Consider the following 20,779-nt stretch of genomic DNA (forward strand, 5'->3'; position numbering starts at 1 on the left):
TAGATCATCAACACAGAACTACTGTACAGCACAGGGAACTACACTCAATATTTTGTAATAACCTAGAAGCGGAAATAATCTGAAAACGAATAGATATTTTTATTGACATCATCTATCAATGACAGATACAATGTACCCTAAGGGAGGCCGATGGTCAGCGCTTCTGACCCTGAAGACTTTAATCATCTTAAGTTCGGACTCTGCCTACTGCCCAAGGCCCTTAATGAACATACGTGTAGCCATAGCGTAAAATTCCCCAGTTTAGGGTTCAGGGAGACACTGATTTGGAAACATCCCTGGTGTTCTCTTACCATGCATGGGACCCTTCCTACAGCTAAAACATGACTCTGACACCCAGAAGGTGGTACACCATTTGATCGGGAAGAGTTTGGAAAAGGCATCTCATCTCCTCATCTCCAGGGAGTCGGGTTCACCCCCCCAGTGTCTTTCCTAACAATCTCCCCACTTGGGGATGTCAGCACCTTCAACCTCCTGTTGCGCACAGTTTGGAATTTGTCCAGAGGATGAAGCGGAAGGAGGAGAAACAATGAGAGAAAAGTCCTAGGTGTTCGGACAGGCACATGTCACTCTCATTTCCAATCAGGAAGACGAAATGACCAAAGGCTAAGATTGCCCATGGAAAAAGAATACGGCTTGAGGAAATCCCACTGTTTTGTGGCCAGTTCCCAAAAACACAAGTTGAAAAATGGAACTCAGGATCACTAAAATTCACGAAACTGCAGAGTTGAAAATATCTATCATTGAAAAATGTCTTGAGGGAAGTCACCGAAAAGGAATTGTAAGCAAGGGAGAATGGCAGGAAAGGGATTTGAAGAGGTAAAAAGGACTCATCATGAAAGCACAAAAAAGGGGCTGAACATCGCCAACGGTGCAGTTAGCCAAAAAGGGCGTATGCTTTTTTCCTGAATATATTCAAGAAAAGGGCATACACCCTTTTCAGCCAACCAAACAGGTGGGCATTGCAAATCAATACTACAAAAAGTATCACACTTCACATCAGTCAGAAGAGCCATCCTCATAAAGTGTAAACACCAGAAATGCAGGACAGGGCGAGGAGTGAAGGGAGCCCTGTGAGGCTGATAGTGGAAATGTAAATTGCCAACGGGCACGCTGAAGAAGTGTACTGTGTTTACTAAAACATCTAAACAGATGAGCTACAGAGCATAGGGCACTTGCACTCATGGGCGAATATCTTGGGAAAAACAAAAATCGTCAGGATACAGGCACCCCAACGTTTACCGCCTCTCTGTTTAAAAGAGCCTCGACTTGGATAAAACCTAAATATACCTGGAAGGAAAAAATGGATAAAAGAGATGTGGTACATATGTAGAGTGGAATATAACTCAGCCAGGATATCAATGAAATAAGGCCAGTTGCATCAACTCAGGAGGAGTTATGTAAGATCATTCTAGGTAACATAAGTCAGAAAGAAAAAGACACATATCGTAAGATATAACTTAAAGGTAGAATCAACAATGGCTACACATGAAACAAATTACAAAACAGAAACATAGTCAAATATGTAGAAAACACACATAAGGCTGCCAAAGGGGAAAGGTGGGGAGGGGTGAGGCATTATCCAGGAGGTTGAAATTAGCAAAGATACCGTTCCAAATACCAAATTGATAATAGACGAGGCCTACACGGAACCTCAAAGAACTGCACTCAGCACATTCAAGTCACCAGAAAAAATTCTATACGACTGTTAAGAATCTGAAAAAGAATTTATTGGTCTGTTTCTACGTGAATCAAGTGGATGTAGAACAGCAACAAACAGCGTTGAAAATCAGCTGTAACCAATATAACAATAGTAGAAAAAGACAGTGACAGACATAAAAACCCTTATAACTTTTGCTCAGGGGCTATGATGCAACATGGATTGAACACACCTAGACACACAGCAGGATGAGACATAAGGTTGGACACTCTTGGGACTGAGAGGATTGGTGAGGTTGAGTGAGCAAATGCAGACCCTTTAAAGTAATACTGTGTGCTACCCATTCCATGGGTCCCAACTCTCCAGGTGCAACGCAACCTCCCTACAGCTAAAAGCTGCATGGGAAGCCCAGAGGATGATACACCGTGTGATCATGAAAGGTTTCGACAGCGCACCTCATTTTTCATCTCCTGGTGCTCGGGTTCACCATTCCAGCCGCTTTACAAACAATCTCCCCACTTGGAGAATCAGCACCTTTAACCTCCTGTTTCGAACAGTTTGCAATATGTGCCGAGGATGAACGGGAAAAGGGGGAACCAATGAGAGACTCGCTGGAGGTGTTTGGTCGGGCACATGTTACTCTCATTTCCCATCACGAAGAAGAATTCACGAAAGGCTCAGCCTGACACCCCGAAACCAGGATAGGGCCTGAGGCGATGCTGTGGTTTTCTGGGCCAGCTCACAAAAAAGCCAGTTGAAACATGGAGCTCAGGGGCACTGCAACTCACAAACCTGCACAGTGATAAATGACAACTACCATCCAAAAATACATTGAGTTAAGGCAACGAAGAGGATTTGAAAGCAAGGCAGAATTGCAGGAAACAGATTTCAAGAGGTAGATTGGAGTTTCCTTGAAAGCACATGAAAAGCGGCAGAACTTGGACAATGATGCAGTTGGCCAAAAAGGGAGTATGTGTTCCTTCCTGAATATATTCAGGTAAAAAAGCATACACACGTTTTGGCCAACCAAGCAAGCTGGGAGAGCAAATCAGCACTACAAAGAAGTCTCACTTCCCCCCGGTCAAAACGGCCATCTGAAAAAAGTGTAAAAACCACAAATGCAGGACAGGCCATGGAGAACAGGAAACCTTGTTATGCTGACGGGCGGGATGAAAATTGCCGCAGACACTCTACAAAAGTGTATGGTGTTTCCTAAAACATCTAAACAACAGAGCTACAGAGCAGAGGGCACTTCCACTCATGGGCGTATATCTTGGGAAGACTAAAAATCAACAAGACACAGGCACCCCAAAGCTTAGGGCTGCTCTGTTTACAAGAACCTCGAATTCGGTACCCGTTCCATATCCCAGGAAAGAGAAAAATGGATACAGAAGTTGTGAAACTTATGTACAATGGGATATCACTCAGCCATGAAATCAATGTCATAAGGCTAGTAGCAGCATAATGAGTGGATTTAGGTACGATAATTCAAAGTGAAAAAGGTCACACAGAAAAAGAAATTTATCATATCACTTATAGAGGGAATGTAAACATGGCGACAAAGAACTGAATTAAAACAGAACAGAGTCACGCTTTTAGAAAACACACTTATGCCTGCTTCAGGGGAAAGGTGAGGGGGGTTTTTCATAAAACAAGAGTTTGAAATTAGCACAGATACCGTTCCCAAAACCAAATATGTAATAGACAAGACCTACTCCTTGCTCAATGAACTGGACTCAACAGCTCCTATTCATCGCAGAAGAAAAATTCCAGCCCTTGTTTCTCAGGAGCTCTGGGGTCTACCTGCGAGGTAAACTTAACTCACCTGGCACAAGGCGGCCATCCCGGGTTTCACATCAACATGATCTCAGGCACAAACCTCCTGGCTTTTCCATTGTGTCTTTAAGTTACTTGTTGAAACAACTGCACAAATATGACAAAGATATAAAATCAGGCATCTTCTGCCCCAGTGCCTGCTCATAAATGATTTTCTGCCACTTTAATGATAAAGATAGAACATTTCAACATTCTGCTGCCCTTATTGTCATTTTTCTTGATATTTCTATTGAATACTCTTTCAATATTTTAACAATGGAACATTTATTTACGTTGTTCCAGACCCAGCCTGTAGTGGTAAAGGTTTTGTTGTTATATTTCTGTTATGTTTCCTTTAAAAATTATTATGCTATTTAACTGGATTAAGTCAATTCTACAGGCATTTATCTTATGATATTGATGAAATTAATACATAGAGAGCAGTAGTACAAGTTGATTGTACTCCAGAGCCTCTCTCTATTAGCACAGTTAAGTTAAGTATAACTATTATCTATATGTAAACCAAAGTACATGCCAAGTGAGACTCTCCGACGCTTCTTCACTGTCTGCCCCTCAAGCCTGTGAGAAATGGAATATTTCTTGCCATCTCAGTAAACAAAAGATGCCACAGTCATCCTCTCCAATGTGAGCGGGCAGGCTGAGGAACTCAGGATATGCAAATACAGGATGCAGGCCCCAGAGAGCTGAGGTGCATATCAAAGGAAGGAATTCGTGAGCCTGACTCCAGCATCTTCGCATAAGGAAAGCCCTGCATTCCTGTAGAACCTGGGAGAGCAGGTTCTCCTTAGCTGACAATCACCTTTTCACGTCCCCCATCACCTGCGCCAGCCCCCCGCCCTGTCCCCTCCCACCCCCCCGGGTGCTTTAGCTCAGGGAGGAAGGGGCGCACAGGGCCTCGGCTGAACAAGAGGCCTGGGAGCCTCGGGAGGAACTTTCGGCCGCTTTGCCCGCCGTCGGGAGGAGGGTCGCTGACGCTGCGGCCGGACCCTGCGCCTCCCTCGCCCCGTGTCCCCTCAGGACGTTCAGCCGCCCTCTCCCCACGCCCCCCGGGCCCCGCGAGCCAGGCCGAGGGCAGGGCCGACAGGAGGGGCCAAAGTTCCCCGGGACCAGACCCCGAGGCTGCTCGTTCTGCACAGCAGCGGCGGGTGGCCGCGAAACCCTTCCCCTCAGAAGCTGCTCTTGCGCGGCCGCCCGGGCACCAGACCCACTTACCCGGCCCGCCGTCCCCACGACTGTCGCGGCTTCGGCCGCCGGGGCCCCTCCGCAGCCGGCAGCGTCAGTGAGGCCGCCCTCCCCTCGGGCTCCAGGGCAGCTCCGTGACGGCGGACGGAAGAGACCCCGAGCCGGGAACTCCAGCTCTGAGGAAACGCGGGCTCCGTTCTGGACGCAGTGGGTGGGGCCGTTCTGCCCCGAGGCCTCCTGGGAGGGGTCGGGGCGCCCGGGGAGGAGCCGCCAGGAGCTCAGGGCCCCGTCGGGGGTCCTGGAGGGGCGGCCCGGCCTGAGGGCCCCGCCCACTGTGGCCGCAGCACAGGCCTTTTCCCTGCAATCCTACACAAAAAGTCAGAAAGATACACACGGTCTACAGTGAATGTTCACAAATGGTGGTTGCTGCTGTGCTTACTATCCTATTAAACGTGGGAAATCCATAACACACTTGAAGTTAGAAGTTAACTATGAATGTTTACCTTTCCTTATTATGTCTCTGCTATTCACAATTGTCGTTAATGAATCAGAGACTGTGGCATCACTAGTTAAAAATGAGCTCGTTAAAAAAATAGAACTCAGGCCCACCGGCCCTACTGTATCAGAATCTGCAATTTTACACTCTCTCCAGTGTACTTGTGGACCCATGAATAGTTGAAAGGTACATTTCTACCTCGACATGTCTTTTCTGTCTGAGAAATACGCACATTTTATCCAGTTTGATATAAATGAAACACTTAAAAATGCATATGTCCGTGTTGAAACCACCATTTTATCATTTCTTTTCCAGATGACTATAGTCTCTATACTGGTTTTATGGATCACATGACATACTCTTTTTTGTAGTTAGAAATAGAGAAAGTTACTTTGTGAAAAAAAATATATATGTATATATATATATTAGTGGATGATTGAAGACACTCTTCTAAATTAAAACCAGTTCTCTTAATTTGCTCTTTTCTTCTTGCGTCACATTATGAACTCTTCCCGTGGCCACATGTCATGTGTACTTTTAATTTCAGGGACTGCTGACATCCCAGGATGTGCCCATAGATTTCTCTCAAGAGAACTGGGAATGCCTGGACCGAGATCAATGGGAATTGTACAGGGATGTGATGTGACAAAAGTATAGGATCATGCTCTCCTTGAGTGAGGATACCTTCCTTTCAGAATTCCTTATCCACCCACAGGGTTTAGAGTCCTTCATTTGTAGAATGTCTCCTGGAATGTTCTGCTTCCTACAATAGGGTTTCAGATTGCAACGATTCAGGAAATATTGGGAGTTTGTGGGTATAATTTATGTTATTCTTTGCAAATTGCAGCCTCCTTTTTAATATACTTTGTAACTGCTTGGGATGTGTCTATATGAACAGTGTACTATATGCTTCTGTTATAGTCCTTACAATATTTTATTCTCTTATTATCTGTAACAATCTTCCATGGATTCTTTGGGCTTAAGGTGTATTAAAAGGGAGACGGCGATTCTGGGACTTCCCTGGTGATGCAGTGGTTAAGACTGCGCCTGCCAATTCAGGGGACACGGGTTCGATCCCTAGTCTGGGAAGATCCCACGTGCAACGGAGCAACTAACCCAGTGGGCCACAACTACTGAGCCTGCGTGCCACAACTACTGAAGCTGGTGCACCTTGAGCCCGTGTGCCATTTATTTTTAGAGAATAAAATCACCTCTGAGTGATTACAATTTAGACCAGCTAGTCAAAATTCTTTATCACCTGTTCTTCTCAAACACTGATCAATGGAACAAGTTTTACTAGGGATAACAGTGTAATTGTATTCTAGAGTTCATATCGGCAATATGGTTTTTGACATTGATGCTGGATCACGACATTTCAATGGTATAACTGCTATTAATTGTCTCTTTGTTCAACGATTAAAGTCTCACATAATCTGAGTTCAGACTGGAGCCATCCTGGTTGGTTTCTGTCTATTGCAGTTTTCTTCCAGTATGAAAGGACAAGAGCAATACGGCTTACTTTACACAATGTCTTCAAACTAAATGATGACATAATCTACATTCAATTAATTTATACATACCCTACTGTAGAGCAGGGTTTGTTACGGTGGCAGAGCCCGGTAATTATGTAAAACTGAAACTTTTATCTGAACTGGTTCAAGTCCTCTTCCTAAGAATATGTTTATAATCAACACTCTTTCACAAGTTACCCAATTTAATTCACCAGAGCATTCCTCATATTAACTAAATGGAAAATCCTAAGCTATATACAAATCCAGAAAGGGCCAAAAATCTTCTGCCCACATGGATTATTACAACCCATTGCTGAGGCATTCAAATTACTTATTAAAGAACCACTATGTCCATCAACAGCATCAATTTATATATTATTGCCCCAATGCTAGCCTTAACCCTGGCTCTCACAACATGAATTCCTCTTCCCATATCTTAGTCACTAATTAATATAAATGTAGGCATACTCTTTATATTAGCCATATCACACCTAGCCATTTATTCCATCCTCCGTTCTGGATGAGCTTCACATTCAACATACTCACTCACTGGAGCTCTAGGGACAGTAGCATAGACAATCTCATATGAAGTAATGTAGCAGTTATTCTATTCTCAGTCTTACTGATAAATGGATCATTTACACTTTCAACAGTAATGATTACACAGGAACACCTATGACTATTTTCTTCTGACCCCTACTCAGAATTTTATTATCTCCGCAGTAGCAGAGATTCAATGAAGCCTCACTTGATTCAACAGAAGTAGAATCAAAACCTGTATATGACTTCAATGTAGAAGATGTAGCAGGCCCATTCACCTCTTCCTTGCTAGACAATATGTCAATTTCCTTATAATAAACATTTCCACAACAATCCATTTGTAGGAGCATTCGACAATCCCTAGGTGCCAGAATTATATACACCCCAAGTCATCATTAAAACACATCTAACAATCTCCTTTCTATGAATTTGAGCATCCTACCCACAATTTTGATATGATCAACGTCTACATCTCGTATAAAATTTTTTTTTCTACTAACATTAGCCCGATGTATATGAGAGTTTTCACCACCTGTCATCATACCAGGCAACCCACCACAAACTTAAGAAATATGTCTGACAAAAGAGTTACTGTGATAGAGTAAATTATAGAGGTTTCAATGCTCTTATTCCTGGAATTGAATTCTTCCTAAGAATTTTATATTCTCCATGTTACCACATTACAGCACATGCTATATACTAAGGTTCACTAGGTAAGCTTCAGGCCCATACCCCCAACATGTTGTCGTAGATCCTTCCTGTACTAATAAACTCTCATTGTTTTTACTATCATTCTACTGACCATTATCACAGGAAATATAATTGTATAAGAAGCTCACACTGGTTAATGGTATCCCCATTCTAATAAAAAACACAAACCCATAAGCTACAGAAGCATCCAACAAATATTTCCTAAAACAATCCACCATACCAATACTACTTATAATGGCTAGTATCATTAATCTAATATACTCTGGTCATGGAACACAACGAATAACAAAAATCTTTCATCCAGCAGCATCCACCCTCATGACAATCGCCCTTGTCACAAAAGTAGGACTTTCCCCATTTCACTTCTGAGTGCCTCACGTCACACAAGGCGTCCCATGAACAGCAGGCCTGATGCTATTAATATGATAAAAGTGCACCCCTATCAGCTTTATATCATATGTCACCATCCATCAACCTAAATATACTATTAATCATAGTGATATTATAAATCATAGCTGGAGGCTGAGGGAGATTTAGTCAGACTCACCTGGAAAAAATTACACCCTCCTCATCAAGTGCCCATATAGGATGAATAACAGCCGTTATAAAGTATATTCCGATTATAACAATCCTAAACATACTAATTTATATCATAACAACACTCTCTTCTTATTATTTATGCCCAGAGCATGGACTACAAGAGTGTCATTATCACACACATGAGGTAAAACACCTCCCATCACAATCCTTTTCCTCACCATTATAGTCTCATTAGGACATAGTCCATCACTATCAGGGTTTTTACCCAAATGAATACTTACCCAAGAGATAACGAAAATGACAACATCATTCTACCAACATTAATAGCCATCACAGCAGTGCTCAGCATATATTTCTACTTGCAGCTAACATACTCCACATCACTAACTGTATTCCCTTCATGAAACAACACAAAAACAAAGCACATTGAACATTCAAAGAAATAACCTTCCTATCATTACCAATCATAAAACCCAGACAATTACTCTACATAACACCCATTCCATCCATGCTGGACTAGGAATTTAGGTTAGTTCAGACCAAGAGCTTTCATAACCCAAAACAAGTAAAATTTACTTAATTTCTAAAAATAAGGATTGAAAGACTTCATCCTACATCAATTGAATGTAAAGCAAACATTGTAGTTAAGCCAAATCTTTAGGAGACTGATGAGTTTTAACCCCAGGAAACTTTAGTTAACAGGCAAATCCTCTAGTCAACTGGCTTCAATCTGCTTCTTCTTCATTTGAGAAAGAAAAAAAGAAAAAAGGCAGGAAAATCTCTGGCAGAATTGAAGCTGCTTCTCTGAAATTACAATTCAATTTGTTGATTCACCACAGGGTTTGTGAGAAAGAGGGCTCAATCTCTGTCTTCAGATTTACAGTCGAATGCTAGCTCAGTCATTTTACCTCTGTTCATACACTGTTGATTATTTTCAACAAATCACCAAGATATCGGCATCTTATAATTACTATTTGGTGCTTGAGCTGGAGTAGCAGGCAGCACCTTAAGAATATTAACCCAGGCTGAGCTATGCTAACCTGGAGCGCTACTTGGAGACGCACAAATCTGTAACGTGGTCATAACAGTCCCTGCACTTGTAATAATTTTCTTTATTGTTGTACCCATTATATTGCAGGGTTTGAAAACTCACTTGGGCCACTAATAACTCGCACACCTTAGGTAGCATTTCCCCGAGTAAACCATGTAAATTTTTGACTACTTCCCCCATCGTTCTTACTCCTACTCATGTCACCAATAGTAGAAGCTTGTTCTGGTACCAGTGGACCGTGTATTCAGCTCTAGCCTGCAACCTGGCCCACGCAGGAGCCTCTGTCGACATAACCATTTCCTCCTTACATTTATCAGGTGTCTCCTCAATTCTTGGTGCTATTGCTTTTATTACTATAGTCTTTCATACAAAACCAGCAGTCATACCCCAATACCAAACACCATTATTTGTTTAATCTTCCCCAACTATAGCCATATTACTATAATTACCACTCTCAGTCCGAGCAGCCAGAATTGCCATACTCTTAAGAGATAGAAATCTCAACACTACTTTCTCTGACCCTGCAGGAGGAGGCCGAATCCTATACCAACACCTATTTTGATTCTTTGGTCACCCTGAAGTCTGTATTCATGGCCTACCAGGGTTTGTTATAAATTCACACATCATTACACACTATTTAGGACAAAAGGTGCCTTTCAGCTATTTAGGAATAGTATGAGTCATGCCCACTGGCTTTTTAGGATTTCTCTTGTGGGCCCATCATATATTTACCATAGGGAGAGCTGTCCACTCAGGAGCATACTTTGCAAAAGCTACCATAATTGCTTCTATCCCGACAGGAGTGTGCTTTCTCTGGTTGCAGTGAGCAGTTGCGACTCTACGCTGCGGTGCATTGCCTTTTCACTGAAAAGGCTTTCTTTATTGCAGAGCATGGCTTTCACGCTCTAGAGGGCAGGCTCAGTAGTTGTGGCACATGGGCTTTTTGCTCCACGGCAGGTGGAATATTCCCACACGATGGCTCGAACCCGTGTCCCCTGCATTGGCAGGCAAATTCTTAACCACTGCACCACCAGGGAAGTCCCTGGTTAGCAACTGTTCACGGAGGTAATATTATATGACCTCCAATATATTATGAGTTTTAGGCTTTAGTTTTTCTTTTTACAGTAGGAGGTTTCACAGGAATCATCTTAGTGAACTCATCCCCGGACGCTATCCTCCAGGATACATACTATGTAGCAGCACATTTCCATGACCTAATGTCCATGGGAGCGGGCTTCACTATTACGGGAGGCTTCCTACACGGATTCCCACTATTCTCAGGTTACACAGTGAACTCAGCATGAGCAAAAAGTCACTTCACGCGTATATTTGTAGTAGTAAATATGACTTCCCGCAGCACTTTCTGGCCTCTCAGGAATGTCATTACTTCAGTCTCAGTACTCGGAGGCACACACAACATGAAATATTGTGTCTTTTGGCTCACTCATCTCAATAGCAGCAGTAATGCTAATCATAATCTTCATACTTTGAAAAGCATTTGAATCTAAACAAGAAGGCTAAGCACTAGAAACTGATACTCCTAACCTAGAATTGTTACATAAATGTCCTCCACCATATCCTATGTTTCAAGATCCTACCTATGTAAATATAAAATAAGGAAGGTCTCAAGTCCTTTTCAACCACTTTCAAGCCAACACCATAACAATTATGTCTTCTCAATAAATGAGATAAAAGTAAAAAGTGATGTAGCTTTGTCAAACTTAAATCAGAGGCTAAAATCCTGTATATCACGAAGGCATATCAATTTCATCTAGGATCTCAAGATATAACATCACCGATTATGGAAGAACATTTACATTCTCATCATCACACATTAATAGTGATTTTTGAAACTAGTTCTCTATATTATTTCTCTAACATTGACAACTAAAATAACTCATATATATATAATAGATGCACAGGTAGAGAAAATGTGAACAATTTACCAGCCATTATTGTAATCTTAATTGCTCTATCATCATTGTGAATCCTTTACATGATACATGAAATCAATAACTCTTCCCAAACCATAAAATCGATGGGTCAGTAATGATACTGAAGCTACAAATACACAGATTATGAAGATTTAAATGTTGGCTCCTCTGTAATCCCCACATCAGGGCTAAAACCAGGAGAATAATGACTAATAGAAGTCAACAACCACGGAGTTAGAGAGAGTCATAGAATATTAGTTTCATCTGAAATTGTTGTACACTCCTGAGCTGTTCCTTCTCAGGCCTAAAAAGGGCTGCTATCCCAGGACGCCTAAATTAAAGAATCCTAATACCAACAGGACCAGGCCTATGTTGTAGACAAGAGAGCTCATTTTCCTGAGTTCAAAGACAGGCCAGAGGGATATGGCTGAGATGAGAGGTGAATCTGGAGCCCATGGGGATGCACTCTCCAAGCTCCAGGATAGGAATGGGCCATTATTGGTTTAATGGACCTCTGGGGTCCCAGGCCACCCACACCACACCCTCCCGAGCAGGATCTTGGCAACATTCCCTGTCAGTGATGAGGCAACCTTGCACTTGTCACGCCCCGATGTTGTGTCCTATGTGGGCACCATGCTGTGGGGACCACACCCACACTCTGCAGGTCCATGCTACAGGGTCCTTCTTGCCTCAGGAGTAGAGACCACCCAGCAAGCAGTTCGCTCCCCAACCAGCAGGAGGAGGGGAGGAGAGCAGGGGCACCAGGGGAATCTCACTCAGACAACAACACCCAGTGGTGCCAGCGGGGACAGTGATGATGCAGATGAGGCCCAGACCAAGAGATGCGACCAGAGGACACAAAAGGCAGCTGATCAGGTCCTGACTCAACTGCATCCCGGACACCTTTGTCCCTCCTACGCCCCTTCCTCATACATCCCCTCCTGAAATGCAGATTCTTCAGATGCAAACAGGCAGAGCCTCAGACTGAAAGTCAGCTCTTCCAAAATGACCCGTCAGCAAACACTGCAGGATGGCGCTCCAGTGGGGGCCCTGGAGTCCACAACTCAGGGACTGAAGGGGACATCGGTGCCAGGGCCAGTGTGAGGGGATGGGGAGTGAGACTTTCATGGTTGTGGAATGCTGGTTTTGCAAGATGAAAAGTTCTAGGCGTGGTGGTGATGGCTCCACGAGAAAGTGAATAGATCTGATGCCTCAGAAACGTGCACTTAAAATGGTGACGATGGTAAAGGGTATGTGACGTGTGTTTTATTTCACTTAAATTCATAAAATAATGTCTTTTTAAATCAGAGTCCATTTCGACTCCCGTTCATCACAAATGTCGGAGACCCAAACACATTCCCCTACCTTAGGGGCCATCACGGTGCCCTCACATGGCACATGGGAGACCGTTCTCACGGGGGCCTAGTCTGTGCTCACCTCACCTCTGTCCAGGGAGACCCAGGCAGTGGTGACCCCCATAGATTAGACATATGATATGCTATGATATTCATATGACACCACCGAACATTGTCACTCACCAGCACACAGAGCAGCACCCCACTCAAACATGCATGACCTCATATGAATGCGACAAGATTAAGGGAAGAAAAGGAACCACAGGTTAATCAGGGCAACACCCTGAATGCAGAGGTTGGAAATCTCAATGGGGAAAAGACACACTGCAGGCAAAGAGCACATAGGGGTCTCCCCATACATGTGATCCTGACCCATGCAGATGTGGTGAGACCCATACAGTGCCCGTACCCTATAGCTGGTGTAACACATCCACACTCACCAGGGTGACCCACCTCCCCAGACCCTGCACCTAAAGTCACACGTTCTCTCTCAACACGTGACCCCACCTCCTCAGACCCCTCCACCTGGGTCACATGTCCACAGTCCCAGGGTGAACCGCCCTCTGCAGACGTCCCCAACTGGGGTCACACGTGCACATCCTCCAGGGTGACCTCATCTCCCCAGACCCTGCAACTGTGGTCACATGTCCCCTTGGTCAAGGCACCCTGGCTCTGCTGCTTGCTCCCCTAATGTAGAAACAACCTGGGTTCCTGGGACCTCCTGGGATGGGAAAAAGTGTAAGGTGGGTCTCCTGTCCCCACACTTGTCCCACAGACGTCCTCCTCTTTTCACTTTGGTTCTGTGTGATCTTACTTTTTTAAAGCTTTCATGCTAGAGTTGAACATATTACTTGGTTCTGGCAGGCGCAGTGTCACTTGTCTCACTTACTTGTTGAGAAACTCACAGGACAGCAGGGCTGAAAGCCGAAGGGCAGCTCTGGACACTGCTGACTAGGGACGGCAGACAGGAAGGAGAGCTCAGCAGCAGCCTCAGCTGTTACCCATCGGCCTTTTGCCCGATCTGCGTGCCCTGCAATCAATTCACCAGCTAAACCTGCCTCCCTTCGCACCATGCACGTGCTGGTAAATTGGAATAATCAGCAGGTAGCCCTCCTGAGGGTTATCCACGAGCCCCAAGGAAGGTGAACCTTGCAGGAATAAAGACTAAGGCCATGCCCATAGCACTGCCCTTGGGAGGACCAGGTCACCACAGTCAGAAGAGAGGGTGTTACCTAGACAAGCCCACCTCGGCTCCAGACCCAGACATCTAAGCACTGACTTTCAAATGCAGGCACGGAGCTTCCCAGTACTGAGGCCAGGCCGGCTCTCTTCCCAGCTCTCCATACTCCTAGCGTACACGGAACATGGTCAGGTCTAAATCTTCTTATTATAGACAACACATGGTCAGCTCTAAACATAAACAGTAGACAGCACATGGAGAGGTCTAAATTTACCGTGTAGACAGAACTTGATCATGTTTCAACTAGCTTAGGGCTGAGCTCATAGGAGGTACAGATCACACATATGAGTCTCTCATCTTTGGACACCCACATCAGGAAACTGAACAATATCATTGTCATTAAACATTTCAACAGGCAAAAGAGAAATGTTACCAGTGTCTCTGGCCATCTGATGGTCAGGATCCTCATGTGATCCAAGAATTTCTTAGAGTGCAGCCCAGTCTGCGGCCAGGCCAGACAAGAAGTGGCCTGATTCCAGCCTCCCAGGCTTCCAGAAGGAGGCGGCCGCACAGGAGGCCCAGGCAGGACAGTTCTGCATGGTGCGGGCCAGGAGAGCCTGTCTGTCCATTCCACTGGCCGATTCCGGGTGGGGTGCTCAGGGCTGCTGAGAGCCCCGCGCTCAAGTCCTGCCTCCCTGAAGCATGTGCGTGTGCGTGTGCGTGTGCGTGTGTGTGTGTGTGTGTGTGTGTGTGTGTGTGTTTAGAGGGGGCAGTGGCTGACGGCTCCCACGGCTCCCGTCCCGGGCACCGTGCTGTCTTCGAGGGGAGGCACGGGGAGAGGTAGGGGCACAGAAGCCGTTGGAGAGGAGAACCCACCGTGGAAACGCTTGCACACTGGCTGGCCCCACACGGGGACCCGAGAGCCCATCGTGGGCCAAATGTCCCCCCCAGCCCCCACCCCCGAGGGCAGGGCACCTGCTCTTTCAACAGCACAGGGTCTCACATGAAGTAGACTCAGTGGGGACTGTCACCCCTCCCACTCCTAATGCTCAGTTTGGGGAGAATGAACCCCCTTGACTGGGCGATGGGACCCTGTGATGAAACATGTGGTGCCCCATCCAAGTCGGGGTCTGGCTGACAGATGGGAACACAGGAGCCACGTGCAGGGCCTGGAGGCCAGGCCAACAGGACGAGCTCCTCCAGCCTTGGTCTAGCTCTCCAACTGTGACATTGTAGTTTATAGGGGACCTAGGGCAGGTGACTGAATGTAATGGGGGCCTCAGGTGGACCCTGAATGGGACTTAGAGAAGGTGGGAAGGATGTCACTCAGACAGTGACAGTCATTGGAAGACAGACCCTGTGTCAGGACATCCTGCTTCATCCATTTAAATCCCTGACAGCTCTGATCTTTATGTGGAAAAGCAGGAATGTTAGAGCAGATGCGTGCGGACATATCTGGGGCACAATTCAGTCTGCAACCAACTTGCAAGTGGTTCCAGAAAACACACAGGTGTGCGCACAGGTAGACACAGCACACACACAAACATACGCATGCGCACAGCACAAATATATTCACACACTAGCATATGAACACACACGCACGCATGTACCCATGCACACACTAACGTGTGCCAGTGCACATACCTATGCACATGCACAGCATATGTAGGCAAACAGGCACATGCACACACGTAGCACACACACAGGGAATAAAGTGAATCCGTAAAGCATTAATTCCTGAACACAGGTGAAGCTGACATGTATTTTCCCTTTTTCTTAGCTTTGATGTTGTTCACAGTAAAAAGTTTAAAAAAAGAGTTAATGGCAGATGACTTTAGATTCAAAGGACTTTCTGACGTTATTCCACAATTATTATGACATGAGAAATGAATGTAGATATTACACGTGTCCACTAATGGATGAATGGAGAAGAAAAACACGGTCCATCGATACAAGGGAATGTTGTTCAGCCTAAAAAGGAAGGCAATTCTGACACAGCCTTCAGCAGGGATGAGCCTCGAGGGCATTATGCTCAGTGATGTAAGCTAGACACAAAACAACACGCAGTGCTGGCTCCATTCACACGAGGCCCCTAGAGCAGTCAGAAACATAGAGACAGAAAGTAGCATGTTGAGTGCCAGGGGCTGAGGGGAGTGCGTGTTTAATGGGGACTGTTTCAATGTTGCAAGATGAGAAAGTTCTGGAGGACGATGGCGGTAAGGTTTGCACAACAGCACCAATTACTTCTTGACCCTGAAATGGCATTTAAAAATGGTTAAGATACTAAATTTTATGTTATGTGTATTGAACCACAATTTTAAAAACTTTTAAAAAACGAACAGGAAATAGTGTATGAATACTACTAGATGCACAACTTCACTAACCACCGAGGGATTAAAACCATAAGAAAAATACTGTGCATACACCTACCAGAATGCAGACATGAAAGACATAGTATCAGATATCAGCAGGCTGTGGGGCAATGGAAAGCCTGGTACGCAGCGGGCCGATGCAACCGCTTCTGAAACAATCGGGCCTCAGAGAGCGAAGTCCGCGCACGCACGCAGACCCGCAGGGCTCCTCCCAGCTGAACACAAACCTACCGGCACTGCACCAGGACACACGGACATGGACTCCGCAGCCACAGGAGCCAAACTGTAAAGAACATGAAGGCCATCACAAGCGGATGCAGAAATGAACCATGCACGCTCCTATGAAGGAATATTCCACAGCAATGGAGTACATTTTGTTTAAAGTTCGTAAAACTATAAAAATTATTTTTTAAAAATCTCTATTCACAAGGTGAAGGAATCCCATGGACACGATGCTGCGCCATCAAGAGCAATAAAGCAGCATGCACGGTACACGCATTTACCGACTTTAGAACTAGGCAAAGCTGGGCTGCGTTGCGCAGAGATGCGTCCCTGGGCGAAAACTCTGAGGACAAGTCACTGGCACAAAATCAGGAGAACAGCTCCCTCACGGTGGGGAGGAGGCTGTGACGAGGGAAGGGCACTCCTGGGTGTCCACTCATCATGTTCTGTTCCTTGATCTTTATGATTATTCTTTACATGTATATAACCTAAACCTTAATATGTACTTACAGCTTATCATTTTTGTTTAGTAAAAAGGGAGTCTCCCCAACAAAGTAGAAGGAGACCTGCTCCTCCCAGGGAAGAAAAGGAATAGTTTCTACCAGTGAAATCTCGATACCATGGCTGCTTCGACCATCAAGGCTGACAGCAACTCCCGTGAGAGGGACACCGGGGCCACGACCCTCAGAAGGACGCTCGGGGGCCTCAGTCCTGGGTCACTGCCTCCGAGGAGTCCGCGACACATGTGCAAAAAAAAAAAGTCATTCGCCATTAACTCTTTTCTTAAAGTTTTTATTGTGAAAAACATCAAAGCTAAGAAAAAGGGAAAAATACATGTCAGCTTCACTTGCTTTCAGGAATTAATGCTTTACAGATTCACTTTATTCCCTGTGTGTGTACTACGTGTGTGCATGTGCCTGTATGCGTACATGTGCTGTGCATGTGCATAGGTATGTGCACCGGCACACGTTAGTGTGTGCGTGGGTACACGCGTGCGTGTGTGTTCATAGGCTAGTGTGTGAATATATTTGTGCTGTGCGCATGCGTATGTTTGTGTGTGTGCTGTGTCTACCTTTGCGCACACCTGTGTGTTTTCTGGAACCACTTGCAAGTTGGTTGCAGACTGAATTGTGCCCCAGATATGTCCGCACGCACCTGCTCTAACAATCCTGCGTAGCCACGTAAAGTTCAGAGATCGCAGGGATTTAAATGGATGGAGCAGGATGTCCTCACACAGGGTCTGTCTTCCAGTGACTGTCACTGTCTGAGTGACATCCTTCACACGTTCTTTAAGCCCCATTCAGGGTCCAGTTTAGACCCCATTACATTCAGTCACCTGCCTCAGGTCCCTTAATGCTACAATGTCACAGTTGGAGAGCTAGACCAAGGCTGGAGGTGCTTCTCCTGTTGGCCTGGCCTCCAGGCCCTGCACGTGGCTCCTGTGTTCCCATCTGTCAGCCAGACCCCGACTTGGATGGGGCACCACATGTTTCATCACAGGGTCCCATCGCCCAGTCAAGGGGGTTCATTCTCCCCAAACGGAGCATCAGGAGTGGGGGAGTGGGTGACATTCCCCACTGAGTCTCCTTCATGTGAGACCCTGTGCTGTTGAAAGAGCAGGCGCCCTGCCTTTGGGGGTGCGGGGCTGGGGGGTGGCATGTGGCCCACGATGGGTAGGCTGGTCCCCGGGTGGGGCGAGCCAGTGTGCAAGGAGCTCCGTGGTGAGTTCTCCTCTCCAATGGCTTCTGTGCCCCTACCTCTCCCCGTACCTCCCCTCGAAGATATCACGGTGCCCGGGACGGGAGCCGTGGGAGCCGTCAGCCACTGCCCCCTCTACACACACACAGATACACACACACACACACACGCACACGCACACGCACACGCACATGCTGCAGGGAAGCAGGGCCTGAGCGCGGGGCTCTCAGCGGCCCTGAGCACCCCACCCGGAATCGGCCAGTGGAATGGACAGACAGGCTCTCCTGGCCCGCACCATGCAGAACTGTCCTGCCTGGGCCTCCTGTGCGGCCGCCTCCTTCTGGAAGCCTGGGAGGCTGGAATCAGGCCACTTCTTGTCTGGCCTGGCCGCAGACTGGGCTGCACTCTAAGAAGTTCTTGCATCACATGAGGATCCTGACCATCAGGTGGCCAGACACACTGGTAACATTTCTGTTTTGCCTGTTGAAATGTTTAATGACAATGATATTGTTCAGTTTCCTGATGTGGGTGTCCAAAGATGAGAGACTCATATGTGTGATCTGTACCTCCTATGAGCTCAGCCCTAAGCTAGTTGAAACATGATCAAGTTCTGTCTACACGGTAAATTTAGACCTCTCCATGTGCTGTCTACTGTTTATGTTTAGAGCTGACCATGTGTTGTCTATAATAAGAAGATTTAGACCTGACCATGTTCCGTGTACGCTAGGAGTATGGAGAGCTGGGAAGAGAGCCGGCCTGGCCTCAGTACTGGGAAGCTCCGTGCCTGCATTTGAAAGTCAGTGCTTAGATGTCTGGGTCTGGAGCCGAGGTGGGCTTGTCTAGGTAACACCCTCTCTTCTGACTGTGGTGACCTGGTCCTCCCAAGGGCAGTGCTATGGGCATGGCCTTAGTCTTTATTCCTGCAAGGTTCACCTTCCTTGGGGCTCGTGGATAACCCTCAGGAGGGCTACCTGCTGATTATTCCAATTTACCAGCACGTGCATGGTGCGAAGGGAGGCAGGTTTAGCTGGTGAATTGATTGCAGGGCACGCAGATCGGGCAAAAGGCCGATGGGTAACAGCTGAGGCTGCTGCTGAGCTCTCCTTCCTGTCTGCCGTCCCTAGTCAGCAGCGTCCAGAGCTGCCCTTCGGCTTTCAGCCCTGCTGTCCTATGAGTTTTCTCAACAAGTAAGTGAGACAAGAAAGTGAGACTGTGCCTGCCAGAACCAAGTAATGTGTTCAACTCTAGCATGAAAGCTTTAAAAAGAGGTAAAATCACACAGAACCAAAGTGAAAAGAGGAGGATGTCTGTGGGACAAGTGTGGGGACAGGAGACCCACCTTACACTTTTTCTCATCCCAGCAGGTCCCAGGAAACCAGCTTGTTTCCAAATTAGGGAGCCAAGAGCAGAGCTATGGTGCCCTGGCCAAGGGGACATGTGACCCCAGGTGCACGGTCTGGTGAGGTGAGGTCACCCTGGAGGATGTGCATGTGTGACCCCAGTTGGGGGAGTCTGTGGAGGGCAGTTCACCCTGGGACTGTGTACATGTGACCCAGGTGGAGGGGTCTGAGGAGGTGGGGTCACTGTGGTGAGTGTGGATGTGTGACCCCAGCTATAGGGTACGGGCACTGTATGGGTCTCACCACATCTGCATGGGTCAGGATCACATGTATGGGGAGACCCCTATGTGCTCTTTGCCTGCAGTGTGTCTTTACCCCTTTGACATTTCCAACCTCTGCGTTAAGGGTGTTGCCCTGATTAACCTGTGGTTCCTTTTCTTCCCTTAATCTTGTCGCATTCATATGAGGTCATGCATGTTTGAGTGGGGTGCTGCTCTGTGTGCTGGTGAGTGACAATGTTCGGTGGTGTCATATGAATATCATAGCATATCATATGTCTAATCTATGGGGGTCACCACTGCCTGGGTCTCCCTGGACAGAGGTGAGGTGAGCACAGACTAGGCCCCCGTGAGAACGGTCTCCCATGTGCCATGTGAGGGCACCGTGATGGCCCCTAAGGTAGGGGAATGTGTTTGGGTCTCCGACATTTGTGATGAACGGGAGTCGAAATGGACTCTGATTTAAAAAGACATTATTTTATGAATTTAAGTGAAATAAAACACACGTCACATACCCTTTACCATCGTCACCATTTTAAGTGCACGTTTCTGAGGCATCAGATCTATTCACTTTCTCGTGGAGCCATCACCACCACGCCTAGAACTTTTCATCTTGCAAAACCAGCATTCCACAACCATGAAAGTCTCACTCCCCATCCCCTCACACTGGCCCTGGCACCGATGTCCCCTTCAGTCCCTGAGTTGTGGACTCCAGGGCCCCCACTGGAGCGCCATCCTGCAGTGTTTGCTGACGGGTCATTTTGGAAGAGCTGACTTTCAGTCTGAGGCTCTGCCTGTTTGCATCTGAAGAATCTGCATTTCAGGAGGGGATGTATGAGGAAGGGGCGTAGGAGG

The sequence above is a fragment of the Kogia breviceps genome, chromosome 1, assembly GCF_026419965.1.
Source record: "Kogia breviceps isolate mKogBre1 chromosome 1, mKogBre1 haplotype 1, whole genome shotgun sequence".
Classification (NCBI taxonomy): Eukaryota; Metazoa; Chordata; class Mammalia; order Artiodactyla; family Physeteridae; genus Kogia; species Kogia breviceps.